The following is a 10461-nucleotide window of genomic DNA, read 5'->3' as shown; positions in this document are numbered from 1 at the left end:
CGCTTGCGGTTATATTTCTATTTTGTTTTCTAGATTTTTGATCTGTTACGCTTTTGTTTTCGCTAGGTTTGAGGAAAACTAAATACAAAATCCTGAATTAAACATTTATTAGTCTCCTATAGCACTCCTACATAATTAGGACATCCACCTAGATATGACCCAGGGAGTCATATCTAGGAGATCTTGTCGTTGTTGTTTGAGCAAGTTGAGGGATTCTGAATGAGATGTCTTCAGCCGCCATCTTGGGGCCCTTATCTTTGTATTGGGAAGTTCAATGTTCCATATTAATGCTGAGTGGCCAGATAATACCATAGGGCAGGCAATATGATAATGGATACATTTTCTTAAAAAAGTCTGGGCTAACAAAAATAGAATCTATCCTGGAAAATGCCTTTTGTCATTTAAACAGTAAAACATGTCATCTCTACTGTTGGTATTCTGTCCGACAAATGTCAATAAGATTAAGGTCTTTGATAAGATTTTCAACAAGCTGGAAGAAAGATTAGCTGTTGCATCAGGATTAGATTAATCAAGCCTAGGGTTAAGCAAGGCGTTGAAATCAGCCCCACAACTAAGGAGCACTGAGTTTGTTTGAGTAATGTATTGCTAATATCATAAAAATAATTCTTTGTCTGGCTCATTCGTGCAGTAAACTGAGATTAATGCTAGTTTGTGATTGAGTAGATTGCCCTGCCAATCACAGCCAAGTCTTTTGTTGATAATGTATGGGATATAATGTCTGCTAAATCCGCGATGGGGTAGGAAAAACTATATGCAATTGCATCAACAGTTTCAGAACGCACAGAAGGTCTGTAGTATGTCTGTAATATGTAAATAATCCGTGACCAGTCCACCTCAATGCGTGGCTATAGCACCAGGGGTGCCCACACAGTCGACTAAAGAAAACCTTTCTTCGGCTATCTCTAATCAGTGAGGCTTTATACTGACAGCTACCATGGCAGAAATAACAGCAATTGTCTAACAAACCTAAAATGGTTAGCTTTAGCCTACAATTTAGGTAAAGTAACATCCAATGCTACTATAATTAGACTTCCACTTGCGATGACCTCAATAGACACAAAAAGCAGAACTTGTAAGAGTGCAATTTCCAAGTAGAGCTAACATGTATCCATGTCCAATGAGTTGCCTTCTTCCCCTGTGGGTTGATGACCACAATACTTTCCCTCGTTCCAGCCTGAAGCAGTCTGGAGGATGTAGGGCACAATGTCCATGGCAAAGAATTGATAAAGTCGTCCGCAGCTGGAGGAGTCAAACATCATCTTCTCCCCTTTATACTGCAGCTTCATGAGGATGGATTAGCAAGGGCTCCAGGCCCAGATCTGTAGCTTTCTTCGAGATGGGACTAGAACTCTTTCTCCTCACAGTTGTGGTTGGGCTGAAGTCAGGAAGAACAGGAGAGTAAAGTAACAGCCAATGGTAGCACAACTGAAATGAGGGTTTGTTGGAGTTGCCCTCTCGCCCATACTAAGGGTGTGTTCTTGGTTAGAAAAAAGTATGAATTCTAGCAATGCTGGCATTGCTGTGTTCCGAAGAAAAAATGACAAGAGACTGGATTGGACTTGACAGATTACTACAATAACCTCTATGATAGTAGACTGCATATGAAACAACCAAGTGGAGATCAACTTACCTCCAGAGTTTAATCAAAATAAGTTATGTTGCATGATTCTTTTAAAGGTTATTCACAAAAACGTTGAGCCAATTCAGAAATCGAGTGAAGGATTTGTGCAGCGAAGGATTTTACAAGCATCATGTCAGAGGTGATATGGGGTGTCTGTCTCACCAAGAAGGCAAACAAAGGTAAGCTGATCATGAACACAGAAATGACTCCACACACTGGACAACTACACACTCAGATTGGAGTCAGTACACACATGCAAAGCTCAATTATCTTAACCATCTACATAACCGAACAAGACAGTCAACTCTCATGGGTCTAGGACACGCCAATTTTGTCTCGAAATCAAGTCATGTCCATTTCAAGTTCAATTTGAAGTGTTCAAGTGTTTATTTTGCCATTTGTCCAAGAAAAAGAAAATATAGAAATATAGAAATGTAAAATAAGTATAGCACATATTATTAAACTCCTAGTAAAACAGTCCACTTTCTAATAAATATATTATTAAGATAAATATGTTTCATTTTATTTAGTTCCTACTGCGATTTGTGTACAGGGCTTCCATGGAGGGGAGCTGTGGGAAGCATTTCATTACTATAGCACTTAATCCCAGTCTCAAAGGGCTTCAAAGGCAACGTTGTGTGACACCGTTGTGTGACATTGTTGTGTGACACCGCTGTGTGACACCGTTGTGTGAAATCCTTAGCCATCTAAAGCAGTCATATGCCAAACAAATCAACAAATTGTCGTTGTTTATTAATGTTTCACAGGCATTTTTTTAACACTACAGCATTGTGGATGCAATATCTGGGTCATTTTTGGGCCATGACTAAATTGCTAATGACCCATCGGAGTCCTGAGTCTTGACCATTGAGAAGGCCAGCTCTAAAGGGCACGAAAAGGGAGACGAGTTTACTGAGTAGTAAAACATTGTTTGACCATCCTGGCCATCAAACAGCTTTTGTTCTTGGCATCTGTTACCTGCAGTCATTATTCGTATTCAACAAGAATCCACATGTTGTAAATGAAAATTATTAAATCCCAGGATTCAAATCTAGTTTTTTAGGTGTGAATAGAAACACAGCAGTAGTTCTTCAAGCTGTCTACTGTGTTTCATATCTCAAGACGTGAAGTTTTGCAGTTATGTATCACATCAAATATTGTGAACAATGAAAAAAAAAAGAAAAAAAAAGGTCCACCATTACTGTAATGGTGGAAAAAGTAACAGACCGGGGAACATAGGACCCTTTTTGGGAAAAGCGGGGCTCATACAAAGAGGGGAACATAGGACCCGGGGAACATAGGACCCGGGGAACATAGGACCCGGGGAACATAGGACCCGGGGAACATAGGACCCGGGGAACATAGGACCCGGGGAACATAGACACGCTCCCGCTCAATGCTAGGCCTCTATGCTAGCACTCTACACTAGCTCTCTCATCTTTCTGCCACTGATAGTGAAACATTTTGACACTGAAAATAGTGAGACCAAAGAAGAATGAATGCAGAGAGTGTGTTCCAGAGAACGATTGTTGGTTGATATATTATATCACTTTGATATTGGCCTTCCCAGTGATTAAAACATCAACCCACACACATGTGAGCCAATCATTTCACCCTGCTAAGCAGTATGGGACACACACAAACTCACTGCATGCAAAAACATATTTTGAACTATTATGAATTTCATCACCGTTACATTGGACAGAAATTAGTCTTTCACTAAGGCTTGAACAGCTAGGAGACTAGCGAAGGAATGAGAAGATACCATGCAATCTCTCGGTTTATTGGGCTGAGGAAAGGAAAGAGTTTTTATAACATATTATTATTCTATTACACATTCCGTTGTCCATGTGGTGCATTCTGATATTTCAATGAGCATCATACCCGCTACACGGTGTATTAAACCTCTATAACTTCTATATAGCATGTGACAAATGATAAGTGCTCAGACAATCAATACTGTCACAACTCACAACCTCAACAAAGGTAAGCGGTGTTGACATAATTTCCACACCGACTTCTATACTTTTTGAGCACAAGGACTTGAAACAAGGTGCTGAGCAAGTAGCATTTTGGACCACAACCTTTAGCGTTTCACATGTTGTTAGCATGTAGCGGGTGTTTGTGGCAGTGCAGGAAGGTCAGACACGCAGCATACGAGCTGAGAGACGAGAAGTTTTTCTTTAAGGTAACCAACAGACAAGCCGACCTTCTGTCGTCCTCACACACCACAGTACCTTCCTGCTAGCATGCAAAAAATGTCACATTCCATTAGAGATCCTTGGGATTTTTTTGCATAATATTAAAATAATGGTTAGTTTTTGTGTGTCACACCATCTGAGCATTCATAGTGAGCACCTTTTACAGATGCACGTCTCCATCGACAAGCAGGCTAATGTTTTTTTCCACTGCTGCCTGCAGGTGTGGAGCTAAGCAAGGAGTGAACCAAAGGAAGCCACAGTAAGGAAGGTTAGTAAGTGGAGCCATTTGAAGAGGGATACAGTGTCAATTAGACACATAAAAAAATGTTTGGACTGCTTATAGACCACAGCTTATTGTGATGACTTCTGGGATGGAAAAAGGATGGATATTGTCCAGGCAAGAAGACATTCCCTGTTGACCTCTCCTGTGGCTCATTTTGGAGGGATGGGTGTTTGGTTTGAAGATGTCGCTTAAGCTTACTAGGGACCATGGCACTGTTTGATAGCTTCTCCCCACATACTACGCACAACGGACACAGTAGAACAGGATCCCCAGTAAAGGAAAAACCAAATGACAGATACGTGTCACTGTATAGCCTTGAGCTCACCTTTTTGCTTTCTTTTGGACCCCACTTGTTGTGGGCTCATCGAGTGGGTTCTTTTCTTTTCAAATATTTATCCATGTTGCGTTGCGTTACTCGCGTGCACATCAATCACTTCCAACCACATAAAAAAAAGTTAACGGGTGTTTGTATTCAACATGTTTTACGAATACATGAGCACCGTTTGGGTCGGACTCCGAGTGCTGGCCATCTGACAAATAAAATAGTTTAAACGTTGGTAATGCTTTATATTAAGGTCCTTGTAATAAGCCTTTGTTAATAGGTAATAATACACTTATTATATGTTTATTAACATTCATTGGTGTTAATAAGACTATCTATAAGTGTTAATAATAACATAATAAACATGTTTATTGTGAGATTATAAGAATTGTATAAGCACTTAAGAAACGTGTTAATTATTTATTGACTTCTTAATGATATTAATAATAGTCTTTCTTATAATTGTTAATAAAAAATAAAATCCTTTATTGCATTGCAAATTATCCATTTTGCAGGTACGGGATCTAAAGCGGGAAAAATTCTTATTAAGGTTAATAAGTCTGCAGATGTTAAGTGAGTGTGATCTGTTTTGTGCCTCATATAATATATCCTAAGGGCTTTTATTTTGAAGGTAATTTAAAACTAGAAGTTCTGTTTATGCAAGTTGACGTTGAAGTGTTTGACGAACGTTTGGAGAACATGTTGGAATCGTCAGCAAAAGCACCCCAGTATGGCGAGTGGATAGTGCCAGGATTCCCTGGAGAAGGATAACAACGTGTGAAATGAACGTGTGGAGCTGCTACGCCGCCGCCGTGTGTAGAGGATATGCACGCCGCCGCCGTTGGGACTGGGGTTCGATTCCCAGTCTATATGTATAATTTTTTCTTCATTATTTTCTGGTATTAATCTATCTAATGACTTGTTGATGAATAAGTTGATGACATTTTATAAAAAACGTTAGTTTTTATGCGTCAAAAAGACAAACTGTTTTAAAACAGATCTCAAAAATGTTTTGATGATTGTAGGCATGATGTCACTTCATAGGGGTATTCCTTAAAGCCGGTTTTATCACATAACCGGGCAAATGAACCGAGGGTTTGGGGTAACCCTAGGGTTTCCGTTCCAAAATGAACACGGTATGTCAACATATGCTCTGAATCAAACCTGGTCGGACCAGGTTTTGTGCAGGTTAAGTTTTGAACATAACCCGGTTTTGGGGATTTATAGCTGCGTTCACCGCAGATTCCATGTGTTCACAATGGCATGCCCTTTTGATGAGAGCCCTGTTGATACCGGAGCGCCAATTATTCGTGCAATCCACCACGACGCTGAAGTTGGCATCCGATTCGCAGCATCCGATTCGGCTTGAAAACCACTTAGAATCTTCAAATCGGTCCTGATTGAAAACCACTACACCTAGACTCTTCAAATTTGGACTACATTATCACAGTGAGGCTATACATTATGTAAAACATAGTTTCAGATTTGTGAAACCTTTACCCTATTTGTGAAAATGCAATACAGGCTTATTTGAATGCTTTTTTAGGGGTCCAGACCGCATTGCATTTTCACAAATAGGTTAAAGGTTTCACAAATCTGAAACTATGTTTTACATAATGTATAGCCTCACTGTGATAATTTAGTCCAGATTTGAAGAGTCTAGGTGTAGTGGTTTTTAATCAGGATCAGTTCTAATGCGGTCTGGACCCCTAAAAAGCATTAAAATGTGCCTTTATTGCATTTTCACAAATAGGGTAAAGGTTTCACAAATCTGAAACTATGTTTTACATAATGTATAGCCTCACTGTGTTAATTTAGTCTAGATTTGAAGAGTCTAGGTGTAGTGGTTTTCAATCAGGACCCGTTCTAATGCAGTCTGGACCCCTAAAAAGCATTAAAATGAGCCTGTATTGCATTTTCACAAATAGAAAAAAGGTTTCACAAATCTGTAACTATGTTTATTATAATGTATAGCCTCACTGTGATAATTTAGTCCAGATTTGAAGAGTCTAGGTGTAGTGGTTTTCAATCAGGACCGATTTAAAGTGGACCAGCTGCTGAATCGGATGCTGCGAATCGGATGCCAACTTCAGCGTCGTCAATCCACCGGGAGAGATTTATAAGACCACGGCTATATTCGGATGACTTTTTGCTGGAGAGATACAGATTCTCACGCAAATCTTTAATATATTTAAATAGCCTTCTCTCTAGTTCAGGCGTTCCCACGGCGACGTAGGGTAGCAGGCGTCTTAGTGGCGACGAACTTATCCACACGTCGAGAGTAGACGTACATTTTGTCTGAATTTCCTTCTGTACGTCGCCGTGACACCGCCGCCGGTGGGCGGATCTTCCATGCCGTCGCCGTGACGTCGCTGCTGGTCTCTCGTCTGCAGTCCCAATCAATCCCATTCAAAATTTCACACGTTCCCACGGCGACGTAGGGTAGGCTGCTCCTTCGCCTCTTCCAGGGAATCCTTAGGTTTGGCACTATCCACTCGCCATACCCCAGAGGCCCGTTTCAGGTAGCTGGTTTTGAGGCAACCCCGAGTTTGTTCGCTCTGAGTTAGTGGAAACTCTGGGTTTTCCGTTTCAGGTAGCAGGTTCAGCGCAACCGAGAGTTAGCGGCAACATACGCCGTGGACCTAACCTGCTCGGGAGGTGGTTAGACCTACTCTGAGTTTGTTGTCTATAAGGCTGAAGGCAGCTCTCCGACAGAAGGAAGTGTTAGAAATGGCATGTCCTTTTCTACGAGAGCCTGTGGATTCAAGATTCAAGATTCAAGATTCAAAAAGCTTTATTGTCTAGTATGTTGCCATACTAGAAAATTGTCTTTTGACTGAAGGCTTGGAGGTGTGTGTGTGTGTGTGTGTGTGTGTGTGTGTGTGTGTGTGTGTGTGTGTGTGTGTGTGTGTGTGTGTGTGTGTGTGTGTGTGTGTGTGTGTGTGTGTGTGTGTTATTTGTGTGAGTTCTTTGAGGAATGAGTGTTCTGTGTGTGTATAGCTATGGGGATGAATGATTTTTTGTAGATAGCTTTCCTGGCCAAAGGCATTCTGAATCTTCTGCCAGAAGGAAGTAGATCAAAACAAGGATGGAGTGGGTGGGAGGGATCTAAGAGGATGGAGTTGGTCTTCCTTCCCACTGCTTGGATATACAGATCCTCCAGCGCTTTCTGGTGTATTCCTATTAGCTTGCTTGCTTGCTTAGTTAATCTATTAAGTCTGCTTTTGCTTGCGTTTGTGAGGAAGCCGTACCAGGATGTAATGTTGCAAGTGATGATGGATTCCACCAGAGATTGGTAGGCAGTTGACAAAATGTCTTTGCTGACATTGAAGGTGTCTAGTTTCCTCAGGAGATACATACGTTGTTGTCCCTTCTTGTAAACCCCATCTGCATGCTGGCTAAAGGACAGACGTTGGTCGATCTCTGTGCCAAGGTATTTGAACTTCACCACCTGTTCAACCACTTGTCCTTCCAGGGTCAAAGGTGAGGAAAGTGGATGTGGGGTGTTGGATGCCCTCCTCCTATGGCAACACAGTTCTTTGGTTTTGCTGATGTTCAACTGCAGTGAGCTTTCTTTGAACCACAGGGCCATTTCAGTGATATATTGGGTGTACTTGGACAGGGTGCTTTGATCTGTCAGTTTGGCCACCAAGGCCAGATCATCTGCATATTTAAATAGCTTGAATCCACTGATGTTGCATGTGATCTCATTGGTGTATATTGAGAACAAGATGGGAGACAAGACACAACCCTGTGGGACTCCAGTGTTAAGGATGATGTTGGACGATGTTACACCCTGGACCTTTACATGCTGGGGTCTGTCCTTTAAAAACTCCTTGATCCAAAGTGTCAGTGCTGGGTTGACCTGAAGCTGCTGAAGGCGATGCAGGAGTGTTGAGTGATGAAGAGGCTGCGATCCTCAGAAGGAATCTCCGTGAAGAACGATTATTAACACCCCGGTTGGATATACTTTCTTTTCCTGATAATTTTCTTCACGACCGCTATCGTTTTTCAGCGCAATCTATCATTTATTTAGACCACCTTCTCAGTCCCCATGGTAACTGTCAAACGCACCGGGGGCATGCTTTAAGTTTAAGTTTTGTTTTTTTACGCAATTAACGCATGTGCAGAATGATCCGCCCCGTGCATCCCACCCGCTCTGTAGCCTACTACAGTCACTTTAACGTTGTGGCTTTCCCATGATCAGAGTGGCTGACTAAGCACGGACCTATAACTGCTGCAAGTCAAGAAACTAATTTTAAGAATGCAAGGCAGAAAAGACCCTGGTTCTGCTTTTAACCAGATGCTGTTCTTCTCTACATGCACATGCATAATCAGCATCGTCTGCATTGTTCACTGAAGTAAAACCCTTTGAGTAAACTGTTCAACAAAATAACTTGTCCCACCACAGCCCGTGTTCTAATAAAGACAATCTACTTTTTATGAGGATTTCTTTATTTCCTGAAAGCACAAAAAAAGTCATTCATATCGGGTATGTTTTTAGAGCAGAGAACAGTATCCCAGTTTGCACCTCACTCACCTTTAACTTATGTTCCAAAATGTGGATCTCCAAAGCATCCTTTTGCATCTTTTGAATTGTTACAATTGCATGGAGGTTGGTGAGGGCATCTGGTTCAAGTAGGGCGATGACGCCATCAGTAACTGGAAGAAGATGATTAGACAGTGAAATTATTACTTGAGCGCAGCCGCAGAATATTGCCCCATCTAATTTGCAACATGCTGGGTTGCGTGTACATATTTAATTATTTTGAATAACCATCCTCTTATAAAGGCACTTCTATCCTGGGGGGTGGGGGGGGGATCAGAGGAGCTCCCCCCAGGGATGCCCTCAGCCACAGGACGCATACTCTGTTGTCTGAGGGCCATCTCCTCAGCCTCTGTGAGGGCTGCAGAGGTGGACCCCCTCCAGTCTTCCGGGCCTCTGCTTTTTTTGATTTGCTAACATGGAGGAAAATGTTACCCTAATATTCAGTATGCGCTATTTTGAAGACTATATATATATATATATATAATGCATTTTGCCTCAGTGTAGCCTTCTAATATATCTAAATCCTATTAAATATTGGCAGTGTTGGGGGTGGCTGGGAAATGTACTACTTACATTTACTGCTTAAATATAGGCCCATCACATCATTGAATATAGCTGTTAAATTAGGTACAGCAGGAAAAACAGCACAATTGATTTGATTTCAATTCAACATTAGTTTACCTGTTTGAACTATATTTTTGTACTTCATCTTCATTTGCTGCCAAGTCCTCTTGGGGCAACTCTGGGTTGCGTAAATTGACACACACACATACACACAATTTACATATTGATTAAGTGGAAGATATTAAACTTTCCTCTTATTTTATTTTATTTTACTAATTTATTTTACTCACGCATTGACTTGTTCAGCTATTTCAGGCCAAGCTCTCTCTGGGTAACTGCTCGGCATACGCGTTCATTAGAATTTCCAATTCCGTGGGGGAAAGTAAGTGGATCTACGCTTTTGGTCCATGTTTGATCATGTTATCAGAGATCTATTGATGATGGCTCTTTATAGTCAACAGGAACGCCCCCAACCCAGAGTGAACATACTCAGAGTTGATTAACCCAACGCTGATCACCTGTGCCGTGTTCCAATACCCGTACTTCCATGAGTATACTTAAAGGAAGTACACTATCTGCACTATCCGTACTCACTTGAGTACGGTAATTTTTCAGATGTGAGTGCTGTTCCAAATCGAGTACTCCGTGGTGCACTTACCGGAAATTACGATCACGACTGCCGCCGCGGCTCCTCCCCCGTAATAAACATCCCGCTTTGAACGGTGAACTCTTTATGCCTAGCAGCTATAAAAAGCTATAGAAACTATAAAAACTACAAAATGACTCTATTAATGCAGGCTATGTGGAAAATGCGCCGACTTTGGCTCAGCCTGGCTCCGCCTCTTCCGCTACGTAGCTAAGATGGCTGCCGTTGAGTACGGAGAGTGTCCTTCGATCAAC

At 41.5% G+C, this 10461-nt stretch overlaps 1 long non-coding RNA gene across 1 annotated transcript; it reads right to left on the bottom strand.

Moving 5' to 3' along the window:
• Positions 1–8941: 8941 nt before the first annotated feature.
• LOC130375052 (uncharacterized) lies at positions 8942–10059 on the bottom strand. Its single transcript, XR_008893718.1, has 3 exons — positions 9852–10059; positions 9679–9739; positions 8942–9110 (listed from the first exon to the last, which is right to left on the bottom strand). It is a non-coding gene; the product is annotated as an uncharacterized LOC130375052 (long non-coding RNA).
• Between the last annotated feature and the right edge of the window lie 402 nt (positions 10060–10461).

Source organism: Gadus chalcogrammus, chromosome 21 (genome assembly GCF_026213295.1).
Source record: "Gadus chalcogrammus isolate NIFS_2021 chromosome 21, NIFS_Gcha_1.0, whole genome shotgun sequence".
Taxonomy (NCBI): Eukaryota; Metazoa; Chordata; class Actinopteri; order Gadiformes; family Gadidae; genus Gadus; species Gadus chalcogrammus.
Note: the sequence above shows the minus strand (reverse complement) of the source record. Positions and strands in the feature narration are given on the sequence as shown.